This window comes from Schistocerca cancellata, chromosome 1, assembly GCF_023864275.1.
Source record: "Schistocerca cancellata isolate TAMUIC-IGC-003103 chromosome 1, iqSchCanc2.1, whole genome shotgun sequence".
Classification (NCBI taxonomy): domain Eukaryota; kingdom Metazoa; phylum Arthropoda; class Insecta; order Orthoptera; family Acrididae; genus Schistocerca; species Schistocerca cancellata.
Window position 1 is genome coordinate 417,019,501 of NC_064626.1, and position 19,514 is coordinate 417,039,014.

Genomic DNA, 19,514 nt, shown 5'->3' on the forward strand with positions numbered 1-19,514 from the left:
CTTATTGTGTGCGCGCTCAGATTTTGCCATTCTGTATCCCAAATCTGAAAATCCTTGTGGCATAATACCAGGCACAAGTCAGTTGCAGAGATGCAAACATCCAGAAGTGGTTTTCGAGCAGCCTGTTTGGCCTGCCTGTCAGCAAGCTCATTTCCTGGGATTCCAATGTTTCCTGGGGTCCACACAAACACCACTGAACAACTGGACTGTTCCAGGACATAGAGTGACTCCTGCATCTACCAAGGATGGTGAGGGTAGCACTGGTCAATAGATTGTAAGCTGCTCAAGGAGTCACTACAGACAAGGAAGGACTCACCGGAGCAGGAATGGATATGGATATGCTCAAGAGCCCAGGAAGCTCTGCAGTGAAAACACTGCAGCCATTCATCAAGGAGCATTGTTCAGTATGTCCTGTGTGAGCGTACACAAAGCCAACATGACCATGAAGCCTTCGATGTAGACTACTTCAGAGCACACTCGAAAGTGACAGCGAAGAGTTGCAGGTGGAACTGAGTCCTTAGGGTCATGCGAAAGGACCAGCCGAAGCTGCGGCCTAAGTATACACCACGGAAGTATATGTGAATGGGCTCAGAGGAGAGGTGGTAAAGGAAAGGACTCTAGTTCAGACAGGAAAGGGGTCTGATGCGAACAGTGATTGTAGTCCGTGACCTGGGCTGCCGATGTGGTACATGAAACACCATCGTTCGGATAAGGAGGCAGTAATTTGGATGTTCAGGAAAACTACAATTGCGTGTGACATATTTGCAAGTGCATAATCTGCAATGGAGGGACCCCAGCCTCCACCAGTACACTGATCACCAGACTTGCCCTAAAAGCTCCAGTCGCAAGCGGTATACTGGGTCTAGTAAGTGCAATGCTGAGGGCACCGCCGAACCATAAACTAGATTCCCATGGTCAAGGCACGATTGAACAAGGGCTTTGTAGAGCCGCAGGAGTGTAGCGTGATCTGCATCCCAGTGGACTTTGTCAGGCAGCGGAGGGCATGCTGCCAGTACTTCCACTTAAGTCGACAAAGATGAGGAAGCCAAGTCAATCAAGCATCAAAAACCCAGCCTAAGGATCGATATATCTCCACTGCAGTGTATGGACTGTCATGAAGGTAAAGTTCTGGTTCTGGATGAACAGTACAATGCTGACAGAAGGATATGGTGCACGTCTTCATGTCTGAAAACTGGTAGCAATGGGTTATGAGACAGGTTGGTTGGTTGGGTTGTTTGGGGAAGGAGACCAGACAGCGAGGTCATCGGTCTCATCGGATTATGGAAGGACGGGGTAGGAAGTCGGCCGTGCCCTTTGAAAGGAACCATCCCGGCATTTGCCTGGAGCGATTTAGGGATATCACGGAAAACTAAATCAGGATGGCCGGACGCGGGATGCAATGGGTTATGACTGTGCCTTGTGGATAACTCCCTGTCCGCACTGCTCTTCAACACCAGTACTGGAGGAGCAGAAGGGAGTGCACAAGTCATCTGCATGCAGAGAAGGTAACATGGACGGCCCTACAGCTGCTGCTAGACCGTTAATGACCACTAAAAATAAAGAGAGACTCAATACTGATCCTTGTGCGACCCTATTCTCCTAGATATGAGGGGGAACTATGGGAGGCACCAACTTGAACACGGAAAGTATGGAGCGACTGGAAGTTTTGGAGGGCCCTGGAGACCCCACACAAGTAATGCGGCAAGGATGTGGTGTCACTAGGTCGTGTCATATGCTTTTGTTACCTCTAAAAAAGATGGCTACTAGGCCCTTGTAGAATTTATTTCCTTTTTTAAGCCACACCAGTCTGGCTGGCATTGGGGCAGAGGTATCCCAATTTGGAATAATAAACACTCACATGTGTGACTCTTCAGTTTCTCCCGGCATACTCCATGATAAAAGAGTTCACGGGTGAACAGCCAGGTGTTAGTGTCCAACGGGCACAATACTTCAGCAAGCAACCACGTTGCCATCATCAGGTGCACTGACGATCTGACTGCTCAGGAGCCAGCACCAGGCTTTTATCACAGTTGTGTTGCCTTTTTGGCTAGTAAGACCACGATATCTGGGTCTTCTTGTAGCTTCCATATGGCCGCCCTCTCTCAACAAAGGCAACGCAACTGTGATATTATCTCATCAGAAGAAAATGCAGGGGCTTGCTAGAAGATAGCACATATCGGAAGATCAACACTGATCCTACGAAGAGAGTGGAGAGGAAGACCGTGGCTCTTCTCAGGGAATCAGGCTTACCAGACAATGTTGTGAAGAAGCTACAACAGAGAGCATGTGTTACACCAAGACTTTACGGACTCTTGAAGGTACACAAAGAGAAAGTGCCTTTACACCCTATTGTCAGCAACAAAGGTGCTCTGATGTACTCACTTGCAAAATACCTGAAGGATATGCTTAGCCCTTGTGTCAGAAAATGTCCACATCATATTCGCAAGTCTTAACAACTTCAGACTTCGTGACTTGAACACCCTTGTGCGATTTGATGTTGTGTGTCTGTTCACGAGCGTGCCTTTGCAGGAATCTTTCGAACTTATTTGGTCAGACATTTGACAGAGAGACAACCAACCTTTTGTTTATACTACACATTGATCTTGCCAAAAGCCGAGAAGCGATTCTTCTTAGTGTTGTAGCTCCCTGGGGCACTCTGGGATGGTCTCTGGGTGACTCTGGGATGCTCTATATTTTATTTATTTAGTAAAGAAAAGTTTATTTTATTGATTCACCTTTTCATTAACCATCCTTATTATCTCGTGAGGGTTTTTTTTTAATTTTTATTTTAAATAGTTCTATTTAAAATTCTTATATTTTAGATCTATTTATTAATTATTTATTAATCTGCATCAATGGGTGCGGGAGTTCTGACTCCTGCATGGCTGTGTTGCTAGCACTGCTACAGCTTACGCAAGGCGGGTGACCTTGAACGGGACTTAGCCGCTGCACGAGGCGCCGCGCAGGATCGCGCTAAGTTTTAACTAAACGCGATCCGCTGGAAAAGTCTGCTTCCGGTCCGCCATTGCGGTTTATCAGCGCTCTACTTCTGGCGCCGCGCCCATTTAGGGTGCCCTTATCAGTAGCCACTTCCGGTCCGCCATATCGCTACTGAGCGGGCTTACTTCCTGCCGTGCCCTGATAAGCTTATCGCTATGACGTCACGGGACTGTATATCTCTCTCGTGAGGCAACAGCATGCTCATTCGACTCGAAGCGGCGCACACAGCACACAGCACACAGCCATGCCGTACAGGAGGAGAAGATACAGCCGTAGATCCAGGATGCCTGTTTACAAGACATGCCATATACATATAAAAATTTACAAAACTCTGATTACCATATGGTCTCTTTGTCAGGTTCCAACTTACAGTGAAAAAAATGTCTGCTCCACTTCAAGGCATAAAACTTTGTATAGTGTCAACTAGTAAACAAACAGGACCTAAGAAATGGAAAGTTACAAAGGGGTTGAGAACTTTCCAAGACGAGTGGATTGTAAACCAATTTTACCACAAAACCCATATGTCTGATATACACTGAAACTGCCCGAGTTCCAAAAGAACATAACATTAAAAGGCATTACAAGACTAAATGAGCAATTACGTTTAATAAGTACAATGGAAAATTTCGACAAGACCAGATCTAAGACTTAAAAAGGAATCTTCCTGCTCAACAGCAGATATTTAAATGGACAGATTCAGAGTCAACATACTATGTGAAACCGACTTATGCAGTAGCTCTAATATTGGCAAGAAAATCAAAGCCATATTCAGATGATGAAATAATTAAGCAATACTTAGAGACCGTAGTTGAAATTGTGTGTCCTGAAAAGTACAAAGATTTCTCAAAACTAAGCCTGTCCTGTCAAACTATTACTACGACGTGTGTACGACACTGAAAAAATGATTAAAGATAATTTTAAAAATCGTGCAACTGAGTTTATATTTTATTCTCTAGGTTTGGATGAATGCGCAGATAGGCCGGATACTGCCCAAATGGCGATTTATGTCAGAGGTGTTGATGCCCATTTTAATAAAACAGAAGAATTAGTGGCATTGTAGCCACTTAGGATACCATAAATTCACGAAATTTGTTGGAAGCAGGTATATCGACAGTAAGTCACTTTTAGTTAAAACTTAACAGCCTATCGGGGCTAACAACGAATGGTGCTCCAGCAATAGATGGGAAATACTAAGGTTTAGTTCATTTGACTGAAGACAAGGCCTGCAAAATTAGCAATACGTCGATGCTAAACTTTCACTGCTTTATCCACCAAGAGAATGTCTTGCCAAGTCTCTCAAAATGGACCATGTCATGAAGGAGGTTCCCAAAACAATGAACTTTATTAAGTCGAAAGGACTGAATGACCATCAGCTCCAAGAATTTCTGAAGTCTCTGGGTACAGAGCATGGTAACATTTCATATTATACAGAAGTAAGAGGGCTAACCCATGCAAAAATGTTGAAAAGAGAGTTTGAGTTGAAGCAGACTTTGCATTCTTGGTCAATATAACTCGACACCTAAATGACTCCAACGAAAAGATCAGCTGATTAATGTCATGCACAATATTATTTCCGCATTCCGAATGAAACTTGGGCTTTGGAAACAACTGTTACAAACAAAAAAACTTCAAGCATTTTCTTACGCTGTCAAAGCAATCACACAGGCGGCAGCATTAAATACGCTTCTTTGATACCTGAACTGAAATACAAATTTGAAAACCAATTTCAAGATTTTAAGAAACATTGTCTGCTTCTTTTTATATTTGCTATGTCATTCTCCGTATACATGAGTTTACTACCGGGACATTTAGAAATGGAATGCTGTGAAATTAAATGTGGTGCACAGTCAAAAGAGAAACTGAATCAGGTTGGTTTGGAAGAGTTCAAACAAACATATCTGGATGAGAAGAAATATCCATCATTTTACAAACAAGCTTTAAAAATGATTTCATTATTTGGAAACATTCATGTGTATGAACATCTTTTATTCAGATTAATTACATCAAATCACAAATGAGAACACAAATTACTGATGTTCATCTGCAAAATTCTTTGCATGCAGCAACTTCTGCTGACATCGACACTGACTGACTCATTTCAGTCAAACAAAGCCAGACATCCCACTAACATTGTATTTCATTCAATTGTATAATAAGTGCTCTTTCCTCACAACTGTTTTATTTTCTTTAAAAAATAAATTAATATTTCTTGCTTATTTTGGTTCACAAAATAAAAACTGGTAATGCGGCCTGCGGGGAAATCCCCTATCAAAATTTGGCGTGCCTGCCGATAAGTTTGGTCACTCCCGTCTTAAGCAAAGCTAACCAATGGAAAAGTGACTCTACAGGGCTGCCACAAGTTTCCCCAAGTGAACTTCCCTGATATTTTCCTTATTTGCAGGCAAGTTTTAGCATTTTTCCCTGACAAATTTTGAGATCCCAAGGGTAAGTTAAGACGTTAAGTTGACAATCATTCTTTGCAAGAAACAATAGTGCAAATGAGGAAATATTTTAAAAAGCTTACAATCAGATGGAGTGTCTTGATTTGAGCAAAAATCGTTAAGTATTAACATCAACATACACTCCTGGAAATGGAAAAAAGAACACATTGACACCGGTGTGTCAGACCCACCATACTTGCTCCGGACACTGCGAGAGGGCTGTACAAGCAATGATCACACACACGGCACAGCGGACACACCAGGAACCGCGGTGTTGGCCGTCGAATGGCGCTAGCTGCGCAGCATTTGTGCACCGCCGCCGTCAGTGTCAGCCAGTTTGCCGTGGCATACGGAGCTCCATTGCAGTCTTTAACACTGGTAGCATGCCGCGACAGCGTGGGCGTGAACCGTATGTGCAGTTGACGGACTTTGAGCGAGGGCGTATAGTGGGCATGCGGGAGGCCGGGTGGACGTACCGCCGAATTGCTCAACACGTGGGGCGTGAGGTCTCCACAGTACATCGATGTTGTCGCCAGTGGTCGGCGGAAGGTGCACGTGCCCGTCGACCTGGGACCGGACCGCAGCGACGCTCGGATGCACGCCAAGACCGTAGGATCCTACGCAATGCCGTAGGGGACCGCACCGCCACTTCCCAGCAAATTAGGGACACTGTTGCTACTGGGGTATCGGCGAGGACCATTCGCAACCGTCTCCATGAAGCTGGGCTACGGTCCCGCACACCGTTAGGCCGTCTTCCGCTCACGCCCCAACATCGTGCAGCCCGCCTCCAGTGGTGTCGCGACAGGCGTGAATGGAGGGACGAATGGAGACATGTCGTCTTCAGCGATGAGAGTCGCTTCTGCCTTGGTGCCAATGATGGTCGTATGCGTGTTTGGCGCCGTGCAGGTGAGCGCCACAATCAGGACTGCATACGACCGAGGCACACAGGGCCAACACCCGGCATCATGGTGTGGGGAGCGATCTCCTACACTGGCCGTACACCACTGGTGATCGTTGAGGGGACACTGAATAGTGCACGGTACATCCAAACCGTCATCGAACCCATCGTTCTACCATTCCTAGACCGGCAAGGGAACTTGCTGTTCCAACAGGACAATGCACGTCCGCATGTATCCCGTGCCACCCAACGTGCTCTAGAAGGTGTAAGTCAACTACCCTGGCCAGCAAGATCTCCGGATCTGTCCCCCATTGAGCATGTTTGGGACTGGATGAAGCGTCGTCTCACGCGGTCTGCACGTCCAGCACGAACGCTGGTCCAACTGAGGCGCCAGTTGGAAATGGCATGGCAAGCCGTTCCACAGGACTACATCCAGCATCTCTACGATCGTCTCCATGGGAGAATAGCAGCCTGCATTGCTGCGAAAGGTGGATATACTAGTGCCGACATTGTGCATGCTCTGTTGCCTGTGTCTATGTGCCTGTGGTTCTGTCAGTGTGATCATGTGATGTATCTGACCCCAGGAATGTGTCAATAAAGTTTCCCCTTCCTGGGACAATGAATTCACGGTGTTCTTATTTCAATTTCCAGGAGTGTATTTTGTAATGAATTGTTTTTAGATGGAGAAAGCAAGCCAAATGGTATGTGTGTTTCATTAAGACCATTGATGTTATTTTATTTCAACAAAATGAAACATATTTTGTGATAAAAATACACATTTCCTTGGAGTCACAAGACAGATTTCAGAACTAACCATGGAAAAAATAGGCCTCTTGAAAGAAATGTATAAGGTGGGAAAGAATTGTGTAAACCAACACTGCAGGTGACCACCAATAAAATGTTGGTTCTACTATGTTCGTTATTGTTGGTATTTTCCACTGTGTAATATGTATTATTTTACGGTTATTGTGTGATTTTTCTTTTGAGAAATATATGAGTACATAGCGTACAAACTGCCAGCAACTGACACAATTTTCTTCTTCTTATTGTCCATACTTTCTAAAATATAAACTGCTTCTGATGTGCCAAAATGTACTAGAACAAATAAAATGTCTATAAAACACCACACTGTACAATGTACTTGTGGTGAGACAGTTGCAATTCCTGAAATCCATCGCCCATGGCCTCTGGCCTGCTGAGTGCACCACAATCTTGAGTCCATGGATAAACCACGAAAATCCACTGCATTACACCACACACAAACAGACCCGACCTGTGGGCAAATCGGTGAGACTAGATCCAACGAGCAGGGGCTACACATTAATGGGAACCAAATGGCTTCAGATCAGCAGGTCCGATCCATTACAGATATCCACAAAAGCGGCTTGCAATTTTGGCCCATCACAGAAATTTGCTCATGTGGCCAGCTACTCATGAGCCACAGGCAGCTAGTTGATGAAATGAGACCACGGTGATCCATCCATGCAACAGGTAACTTGTTCAAATACTCTGAGGATCAATAATAATGAGGACAGGTAGCAACTCACTATAAATATGATTGCTGAGCCAAAAACAGGCATGTAGAAAAAACAATCACACACTCACAACTAAATTTTCAGCCATAGCTTTTGTCTGAAAATGAGAGCACACACACATTCACACCATCACTCAGACATAGCTCAAGCTCAAGACTGCTGTGTCTGGCTGCTGCATCTGCAGTCTCTGAGATTAATACCCAAACAAACAACTACTCGTGCCTCCCTGACTCTCGTCGGCAGCTACTAGGCTAGCAGCAAGAAAAGTGGCAGCACTGACTGCAAGTTGAGAAGAAGAATGGTAGGAAAAAGCAGTAGGAATGAGGCAGTAGGGAAGCAGTGCACATACTCAACTACACCCAGCCAATGATGATGCACGACACCTCAGTAAACAAACCATTTCATCTACTGAGACAAAACGAGATTTTTCGAGTGTTATTTTCAAATTTCCCTGATGTGTTTGAAATACCCCGGTTTCCAGAACCTGTGGCAACCCTGCTTTATGAACTCCACCTTCCCTGTTAACTTTCCCTGCCCACTATGTTCACTATTCAGTAACATATTTAAGGAAACACTTGTGATAGAGCACTGCATCATTCTTGATATTGATTTTAACTTGTCAGGACTGAGTTCATTGTAGTCTGAAATTTGTGAGTTTGACATGTATGTGTCTTACTGGCACTTAATACTAGTATCCTTTTGTGGAAATAATCAATTTATGACACAATAATTTAACTGAATAGATAAAAAAATCTATTCACCAAGCGGCGGCAGAACATACACATAAAAGAATCTCTTCCAATGCAGTCCCCAACAATGAGTCTTTCCTTTTCATCCCATGCAATAAGTCTCCTCTGACCCACAGTTCTGCGTGACTTTCCCAAAATCTACCCCTTTTCCTACACCTCTTTGAGTCCTTTTCCTTCACCCCTCTTCCTTCCCCTTCAACCCTTCTGCTCGAAGGAGCCACTGGCTCCAAAGGCTTGGCAATTACAACCATCTTTTATTTTGTGTGTTCTTCCGCCGCTTGGTGAGTAGATTTTTTAGTATCCTTCTGTGCACTTCTTGTAACACTGTTTCCTTCTAGAACAACCAGCCCCTACTTATCACCCACATAAGGATTGTGAGGACAAGATCAGAATAATTACAGCATCTTCCCTTGCTATGTATGTGGATGGAATGGGAAGAAACTTTAATAACTGGTACAATAGGACAAACCCTCTGCTATGCCCTTCATGGTGTAGATAACACTGCCTTATTGGCTGCCCCCTACTTTAGTTATGGGTTTATGCAATTACAATTTTCTCAGTCAAAGTTCATTGTAAACGTCTACACGCTGCACCTCCAACTCTGTTTCTCAGTGTGAAGATATGGATATTTAGGCCTCCTTTGCAATCTGTTGAACAAGTCGCATTGATGGCCCACGATTTCCCCTCAGGGTCCTGTGAATTCGTGCCCTGTTTGTTTCATTAAAGCAATAAATAGGAGCGGCTGCACCCAGCAATATAGCTGGCCCAGCCTGCCCCTCCATCATCCCGGAGAGCTAGAATATTTGTTCAGGCCATGTTTTCCACCACATTCCTGCTGCTCACTGTTGTACTGTACCATCCACTAGTTGTCTAGATAGCTGCAACTCTGCTTTCTATGAGACTGTTCATGAACAGAATTTCCTTACACTGAGGTATCACCCACACTTTTTAACAGAACAGTTTGTACTTCTGACTGCAACTTCTAATCTGGCACAGACAATTAGCAGACTCGAACTCGACACTTAAGAAACTTTAACAAGGCATAACCAGGCCTACAGTTGATCGTGACTGTAGGCCTGGTTATGCCTTGTTCAAGTTTTTAAGTGTCAAGTTCGAGTCTGCTAACTGTCTGTGCCAGATTATAAGGTGCAATCACAAGTACAAACTGTGCTGTTAAAAGTCATGATTGAGCCCACCACTGTCAACATCCTTTTCATTATCTGCATCTTACGCAGCATGCTGTGTCAAACCACACCGGATATTCAAATATCTACTGACTTACACCAAAACATCTTACCAGAAATAGCAGAATCCCAATCCCACAAACAAGAGTTAATGTTGCATTTATCGAGACTAAGAGTCCTAACACCAGCAGAATTTCAGAAAGAAGTGCTGAGCTGATGCTACACCGATGGATACGCAATATTACAGTAATTATCAGTTTCATGATTACAATGGTTTTATCAGTTATGCTACACTAAGCTGATGTGTGATTTCTGCAGTTTCTCTCTGCTTTCACTACGTACAATGGCAAAATGTGATCCTGACATTTCTTTTCATTCTGTGGTGACCCAAGAATTCCTACATTACCATCATAATATGCCTTTGTTCCAGGCATCTTGTGTCACAGGTCCCTACTATAGATTCTCCACACCTGTGGGACAGCTGCATTTACCCCATTCCGCATCATTCTTACAAAGAGTTTCCATTTTCTCTGCATTCTTAAATGCCTTGATATGGAATAGCTGATGATTCATCCCACGTGCATAATTCATTCTGCCATTACTACGTTGCTGTTGGCAAGTTCTACCTGCAGAGGTTTAAGGAGATGCACTTGTGGGATACAAATGACAGGACAGTGGCATGCAAAGGCAGAACCACTGTTCCAGGAAGATTACTTAGAGTTTTCAACACCTTGCTGGTGATGCCTGGATGTGAAAATACATGAATACTGAAGTTATTCTGGTGAAGGATTTGAGACACACACAGTAGTATCCTGTACACACCACTGGTATTAGTGCACAATATGCCCACATACAGTTCAGTTGTAAAGTACTTGTTATTCACATTCAGAACACAAATTGACAGCTGGACGCTTGTAACTAGAATGTGCCATTTCTACAATCTCTCTGCACCATGGCACTCCTAATTTCCTCCACTACTTTCAGTAATGAAACTGGAGAAACTGTAGTTGCTACACAGTTATTTTCAATCTTTTAAAGGAATGCAGGAGAAGCAGAGCTAGGAAGTAAATAGTTTTAATGGTGTTTACATTAATGGGTGAAGTATCATTGTATAAGTTAATCAGCCTGTTCCTCATAGGTCAAAGGCCAGTCAGAAAGGTGTCAGTGATGCAAGAGAACGCCAATCAGCTATTGTGGTGAAGCACTTCAATCTGGTATTGGGTGTGATACTTTCAGCATCTTCAGTATTGAGGATGGGGTGCGAGTCGTGCTTGGGTAGCTCAGTTGGTAGAGCACTTGCCCGTGAAAGGCAAACGTCCCGAGTTCGAGTCTCGGTCCGGCACACAGTTTTAATATGCCAGGAAGTTTCATATCAGCGCACACTCCGCTGCAGAGTGAAAATCTCATTCTGGAAACATCCCCCAGGCTGTGACTAAGCCATGTCTCCGCAGTATCCTTTCTTTCAGGAGTGCTAGTTTTGCAAGGTTCGCAGGAGAGCTTCTGTAAAGTTTGGCAGGCAGGAGACAAGATACCGGCAGAAGTAAAGCTGTGAGGACGGGGTGTAAGTCGTGCTTGGGTAGCTCAGTTGGTAGAGCACTTGCCCACGAAAGGCACAGATCCTGAGTTTGAGTATCGGTCCGGCACACAGTTCTAATATGCCAGGAAGTTTCACACTTCATATTGTCGTCTTCACCACTCAGAGGTTTTAACTTTTCTCACGGACAATACTCATCAGTCGGCAGTATGTTTCTTTGCACATTCTTGCAACCAGAATCAATGTCCAAACTTGACTCTGCTTGCTGTATCACTGAAAGTTTGAGCTCTATGTTACCTCCATTAACCAGATCACTTGCACACATGTACACACAGAGAGGGATGCAAACATCAGTGCTTGTCTTAATTATGAGAATGGTATAAAAGTTTGCCGACTATTGTAAGTGGTCCAACAATCAGTGAACCTCCCCCTTGCTGCAGTCATCAAACTTAATCAATAAATAAGCAAGGGCATCTTACACATTTTTCATCTTACATGGAGAACCACTGTGCCACCGGAGTGTCTGATAGATGTTTAGCTCTTTTTCTACTCCAAGGTTGAGGAGAAGACACCTCATAATTGTAGTTGTGAAGATGTGATAGCAAATACACCTCCAACAGGCTTGTTGAAGCAGACTGATTTGCCTACAAGACATGCACATGCATCAAAGCATCCACCCTCACAATAATGATGCACATTAAAATTACACACAACACCCTACCTTATTCATAATTTTTTAATCTAGTGGTGAACTGTTACATGCCATTTCAATTGTGTATGGTACCAAACAAGTGTTTGAGATTGGAAGGGCACCCTGAATATTAATAAACTGTCCACAGACAATCTATGGTTATCAACTCAAATTCAGAAAAATCAAAGGACAAAACTAGAAAATGTTACCCTCTTGTCCCAGGTGGTGCCCCATCATTTATGTAAACTGGAAAGTTTGGTCCCAACATTATGATTCTGGGTATACCATAACAGTTCTGCCAAAGCAGCCAGCAAGTGGCACTACTTCATAGAGTGCTGGCACATGGGATGGACTTTGTGCCAATACTGTACTGGAATGTGCAGCATTGGCTGTAACAATCATGCTCAGTGACAATCACAGTCTAGCCACAGCACTTGATTTTCCTTTACTAGGGAGCTTGACTCTAGCCTTTAAAACTTTTATTGGCTCCATGTCAGCGGGAATAGTTAACGTGCTTCTAATTTGAAACTGCACTGTGTTTTAGCCTCATTTCCACAGTAATTTTTACACTGATAACATCACATGTATTAACGGGCAGCACCCTGGCCGTTTCCAATACATTTCTACTGTGTGTCTCATCTGTGCTACATTATTGTGCACATTAGGCACAATGACTTGGACTTCAGTTACCTAACCACTTGGTTCAGTCATTTTCTTTTGATACTTGCATGCATGTTTGAAAGGACACTGTTGACAATCCACAGCTGTACAAAATATTTCGAAATTAATTTTCTGGCTGAAAATTCCTTGGCATTAGCTGCATTATATACATAACTACTAACCAATAATGGCATACGAAAATCTATGCAGGACCCAGACCCGAACCCAGATTTCCCACTTATCGCAAGTGGGCACTTTAAACCATTTTGGCTATCCTCGCAAGCTCCCCAGACCAACCCAAACTTCCTTTCGTCACACTGTCTACATCCTTACATTGTAGCCCATTACATTCATTACATAATGCTTGCTTTGTTACTTGGACTCCCACAACATGGAGAATGAAACAACATGGAATCGACATCAATGATGTTATAGCTGTGTGCCTGCATAGGCTTGTAACATGCATGACTGAATAAACACACACTGTTGACGGTGCACAGCTATATGAAATACTCAAAATTAATTCGCTGACTGTCAATTCATAAGCATCAGCTGCCTTAGTTGTAGATCTATTACCATTGTGACATAAAAATTTGTGCCGGACCAGGACTTGAACCCACGATAGTAGATCTATACCCGATACAGCTGATGCCACAGTCAGCAAATCAATTTTGATATTCTTTTAAGAGACACATTGTCACAGAGGTCGGTGGAGAATAGTAACCAGTTTACTGGCAGAGAACTAGCAGAATTGCTGATTGATGGTGGGAAAAGATGCTCAGTGATGCGACAATCTAATCCTGATATTTGAAGCCCTGTCTGCTTTCATAAAACTGTTAATCAAATTGTCCACATTTAGTTGTTTCCTTTTTGTAGTGTGAGGGAATGGTGATCTGCATTTCATTTACTCCTACATAAAACCCATCTTGTTTCACCTCAGCCACACTTCAGGGAATGGAATAATACCTTATAATACACACACTACAAATAAATTAAATTGTAATACACAATTAAAGGTGCGTTTTAAAGGAAACCTCAGATGTGACATTTCACAGTACACTAATCATTTTATACGAAGAAATCCACTTCAATGCTTACCTAAAATCACATCATCCCTGTTCACAGTTTCTGCAAGAGGGCAAACCAGGCTCTGTTCTGTGCACTTTTGTAGAGTTACAACATTCTGTATTGAAGACATGTTTAATGACACATTGATTTTTTTTCTGATCAGCACATCTGATCGCTGAAATATTATAGGATTCCCAGGACTCTTCGACCTTTGGCAATGGTGGTTCAACCCCATCATTAACTAAAAAGCTACACATTAACAAGAACACAAGTCTTGTTACCACTTGGATTTCCTTTAAAACCAAGCTAGCTTACAATGGCTCGCAGCTGTTGATTTAATGGCAAGATCTCTGTTTGAACCACCAGACTCATTTTGCAATGTGACACATCATTGTTTGACCATTTGCTGTATTTTTGTTGTATTTGTGACTTATATATATGTCCCTTATGTGAAATTATGCTTTAGCTATCCCACACTGTTGTGTAATTGCTCACTAGCGCATTATGAAATCCTTACGTAAGGCATCATCTTGCAGCCCCTGCGTCCAAGTGCCACACCACTTTTAAGCAGCACCTGCACTTATTGTCTTGACCTATAGATATCTTTGCACTATTACAAGGAACAGCTTTCCACAGAACCAAGTATCTTGGTGTAGAATTCCAACACCCCTGACAGCTACAACAGTCCTTATCTTACTATACTCCATTTATCGTAAGAATAAACCTGATATAAAATTACACTATGTCTTCTTCTATGTCTGCTGGAACCTAACTGGATTTCATTTCACATGGTGTGAAAACAAGGCTGTCTTGAGTACATTCGAGTACAATAATAAGGATACATTGACTCGGCAATGATATGGGGCAACAGCTTTACCAGCACATTTAACGTGCACAGCATTGGTCAGGCAAGTGATCTCACTAACCTGCAGTAATATGAACAGCTGCAGTAAAGACGTGAAAAGACACAAGCTGAAAACAATATAGTTTTGAATGTCATTTAATTTTTAAACATAAGGAAATTTTGTACGGCAAAACTCATGCAAAATGCTCCTGAAGTAACATAATGGAAAACGGAAAACGTCCTTGATCTTTACCAACATAGTATTGTAGTTAAAAACAGGTGATGGAAATTTTCTGACATTAACAAATGTAATTTTTCTGCATGAACTATGCATGGTGTAAAATGTGCACTGCTTATTTCTCATGTAGTTAAATATTAAAGCCACTGAAGCTATTAGTCAGTCATCTGACAGTCTATGAACTCCTTCCATATCAGACTCCGAGGAATATACTTCAGTACTGCTACGCTGATAATGAGGTGATCAGCAACAGAATCCAAAGCCACCAAAAAATCCACATTTCCACCTCCTCTTTTATGATGAGCTGTTCTGGATTTCGGCATAGTTCAGAAGTGAAGTGCCACAAAGCTTCGTGGATTAGTTCGAATACATTTGGCAGCTTAAATATCTTATTTCTCACGACGAATCCCTTAATTTGGCTCTAGATCAGTTTTCTACCTCCGTTTTTTTGGGTTCAGATAACAGTGGTACAGTGACAACTGTAAAAATACAGCATTTGTACAGTGTGCTCGATGCCGTGAAAATTGTTTTCCATGTTTCTATGAAGCTTATTGCTCTGGCTTGTATAAGATCACATTATACAAACATTATACATTTTATTTTTTCATTTTTCTCCAAAAAATTTGACTGTGTGATATTTAACTATCTTTTATAAAATACTGACACTTAAGAATTTATATTTGCATGAAAACCACAATTTTGTGTGCAATGTGTAATTAGAAACGAGAAGGCATGCATTTTTTCCTGATATAACATGGTGTAGTGAGAGTTAATTAACATATATTTGATTAATTTCATAGTTAAATGATCTAGATATTAAAAAAAAAAAATTTTTTTTGGGGCCACAAAGAGATCCGATCTGTGCCCCAAAGCATACATCATTATAATTCAACAATGCTACCAATTACGCCACACATATAATTTGAATATGACCTACTATTTATTACTGCGTTTCTCAAAAGATGTCAGAGCTGGTTTTTGTCTTACAAGCGTGTGAAAATATTACGAACAACTTGTTTCCCACCATTAATGGTGTTCTGCATGCATGTTTCACTATGAAGCAGGAAGCAGTGTCATCCAGTTTCACAGTACACATTAACAGCAACACAATCAGAGACTGCATGACTGTCTATGTACACGATTTCTTAAAATAAAAATTACATAGTGAAAGTACGATTAAGAACAATGTTGATGGCTGTTAATACATCAGAATGTCTTTAAGTTTCGTTTACAATGACATAGTAAAAAAATACCTGATACATAATTTGGACCTATTCCCAAGAGTGGAATAACATCAATGTACTGTATAAGAGTTACGGCTGCTGGCAAATCATTGTACTTGTGTTTGTTTACATCAGATTTATTCTTAAGATGAACAAAGTACGTAAACACTTGTTCATTATTACAAAAGAATAGACTATTCACTCTATTTTGTGTTTTGTAGTGTTCATACCTAAGATACTTAAGTGGGTATAATATGAGAAGTAGCCCCCATATCTAAACCTCCCAATTCAGTGCCCTTTGTGAAAAGAGTACGCCAAGTAGCTATACTTGCTGACTAACTATAATAATCAGGGTATACCTGCCACTAACCAGTCTGTGTGTCAAGCATGCCTAACTCTCACAATTTCTAGTATTATGGCCACATTTGTTGTAAATGTTGAAGAGTTAGCCAGTTACAGAAACCTCACCCCAGTATGTTGTAGGAGCCATCAATTGGTCTTCGGCCTTACCTACTTCCTAATTAGGCATGGTCAGGGGCTGAATCAAAACTCCGACAGAAGGCAGAGAGGCCGGACATTTTTCAGTGGTACTGTTTCTTCATGCTGCTGAGAAGGCCAGACCACTATCACCTGTTTTGCCGATCTGTGTTGTGGATTTACATCAGTGGGCAATCTCCATTGGCGACTATCCAGTTCATTTTGCCCTCCCTGCCTGATTCATACCCTCAACACTATTCTTTACTCCTTTTCTCGAAGGAAATAAGTTTATACTAAATCTTACCGGCAGTACCCATTTAACATTTTGCCTTAACCTGCCTAGATTACTGATGCACTGCACTTCCCTTCTTACCAAGTTCGACCTGTCTCTCTCAAAAGTTCTGCTGTAGGGAGTAAACTTCGTTCTTGTGCGCCTAGCTGATACGTAGTTAATGCTAGCAATTTACCAGTGGAAAGTTACTTGATCTTTGTTTCCACTCCTATTGACACCTTAGTGATACTCCGTTGTCCTCTCTTTCTGCAAGTGTATGGTGGCCCCGTGTCTTAGTAAGGGAACCAATGCAGCAAACAGAAGATTACCACATGAAATCACAAACTTTTCCAACCTTACACACAATGTCTTCAAAGAAGAGTACTTTGCTTGGCTGTCAGCCATAGCGTTCCCTCAGTTGACTGCCACAATATTTGGAATACCTGACCTATCACCCATTATCATTGGACAAATGTTATACGGTAATGGTTCATGAGACATCGCACACCACAATGGGCACCCACACCTGTGAAAGTCATTTCACTCCCAGCACCAAAAGGAGGGCAGCCTAATATGATACAAACCTGCCTCCTAACTAACTACCATGTTAGAATGTCTGTAACCAATGCAAAGCAGGCAGCTCTATATAGAGTGCAATGTGTTGGACTGCCTGGGACACTAAGGGCATACAGGTGGGCACACTTTTCATTCCTGCCCAGAACACCTCTTCCGATTTGTCTGCCAAAATTTTTCACATGTTGGTTTCAATCTCCAAATGTTTCTTGCCACGAGTCTAACACGAAAATTGCAGCAACAGTCTTTAGCTCAGCTGCACCACAGATGCTGGTTTCATGTTTCCTTTTCTTTCTCCCCACCCTGTTATGCTGAAAACAGAGTCCTACACTGTTTCAGTTTACATATGCCAATTCTGGGTCATCATGAGAACCAGGATTCCTACTGTTAGAAACAGACAGTTGTACACTGTGCTTGCACCAGTAACTGTTACCCTAATTTGTTATGATCCCGCATCTGTTCCTGATACCAACTGCTTCACTCTGACAATATCCCTCCCATTCTTAAGATGTTATACACCTGGAATATGATTTCAGTGTAAACCAACATCCATTTCTATTATACTTAGCGGAACTATGCTTGGAGGTAAACTCTCATTACAATTGGTCACTGCCACTCAACTTTACTGATAGCCAACTGCTATGATCAACAGACAAACTCATCCCTCACAAGAAGGGGCAGATTAGTATGGATTGTGCAATAGTGTACATTAATGACTGGCATCATCAAAAGTATATGATAGTTGTTAACACTACCCAGCTCCATCTCGGTTCCTCGGTTCCTCTAGCTCTAGTTTTCCTCAGGGTAGCCATATGGCTACTATATTGAAAGAGCTACTGTAAACAACTTAGCAGTTCACCTAATGAAGCTGCACCTGAGCCTCAGCCATCAGGCAACTACAAGGACAACTAAAAGGAGTGATGCATGGACCCTATCTTAACTTTATATTTAGTTGAAAGCTTTACTTCATTAAACCGTTGCTTCAATTGTGGGAAGATAGCACAGATGTTCCTAATGATGCTAAGTCCATGGATGCAACACTCTAAGATATGAAAACTTGTGCCCAGGCCCATCTAAGCACATAAATTAGAACGAACTACTCTGTGGAACTGCCACCACCTGTAACAGAAGTACTGTGCACAGGACTTAAAATGTAATTTTTCAGCGTGAAGAGGTAGCAACAAACTACTGCGCAAACTTCTTTAAAAATTGGAATTAGAATTCAGCATATTTACAATTATTTCTCTCTATAAGCCTCCATTAGTTATAAGTTAAAGTACTGTTTACACCACAAAATAGTGGTTCACTTTGATATCAAGTAGTATATAGGTAGTAGTCATGGAATTGAACTAGAGCCATATACCTACGGGTATTGATTAAAGATCAAACCCTAGCTGACATGGCCTTCAGCCATATTACAACAGATCACTGTATCAAAAATCTTAGTGTCAGATAAAACTGTAGTAGTCATAAGGTTCACCCCAATATTTTTGGAGTAACTGTTAAAATTAAACCTCTTGGAACTTTTTGCGGGAACTTTTTCTAAATTGAACCCCTTTTTACTTTTTAAGCACCTGGACCCCCACTAAAGCCCACCAGTCAGAATGTTGCAGTTCTTATGCCATCTGGCTCGTGAGGGGAGAGCAGCCTGGCAAGCGCCATCTAATGTCAGCAGCCAAGCATCCACCTTGTTGCTTCCTATGACCACCAGCTATCCAAAGGAACCTTCAGAAAATCGCAACTTTTAAGAAGTCTATGCTCTACTCCTGTACAAGCGGGGAGGATTAAGCAGAGACCACCCATCCGAAGGGAGCAGGAATTAATTACTTAATTTTGTTTTCCATTCCAAGAATAATTTCCATGCTTTGAGTTTTCTGCTGTGTAAAACACTCACAGCCTGTTTACCATCCCAGCATGTGATTCTAGGCTAATCACTGATCTCATGGCAATGATTGCTGATGGACAGTCGCATTGCTAGTGCATCGGTCACAACCTTCAAACAATGAATTGTAGGAACGGATCACATGGGGGTCTCGGACCCGGGTAGCCAAGGGCCAAGGACGACACACTTCGTTCTCATGTCTGCTGGCTTCTGATCCAATGATACATCTCTCTCCTGATGTTCCAT

At 42.3% G+C, this 19,514-nt stretch overlaps 1 protein-coding gene across 1 annotated transcript in view; it reads right to left on the reverse strand.

Moving 5' to 3' along the window:
• The window catches only part of LOC126175843 (telomerase-binding protein EST1A), a 328,328-nt gene that overhangs the window by 147,009 nt on the left and 161,805 nt on the right, over window positions 1–19,514 (reverse strand). The gene's annotated exons all lie outside the window — the stretch shown is intronic.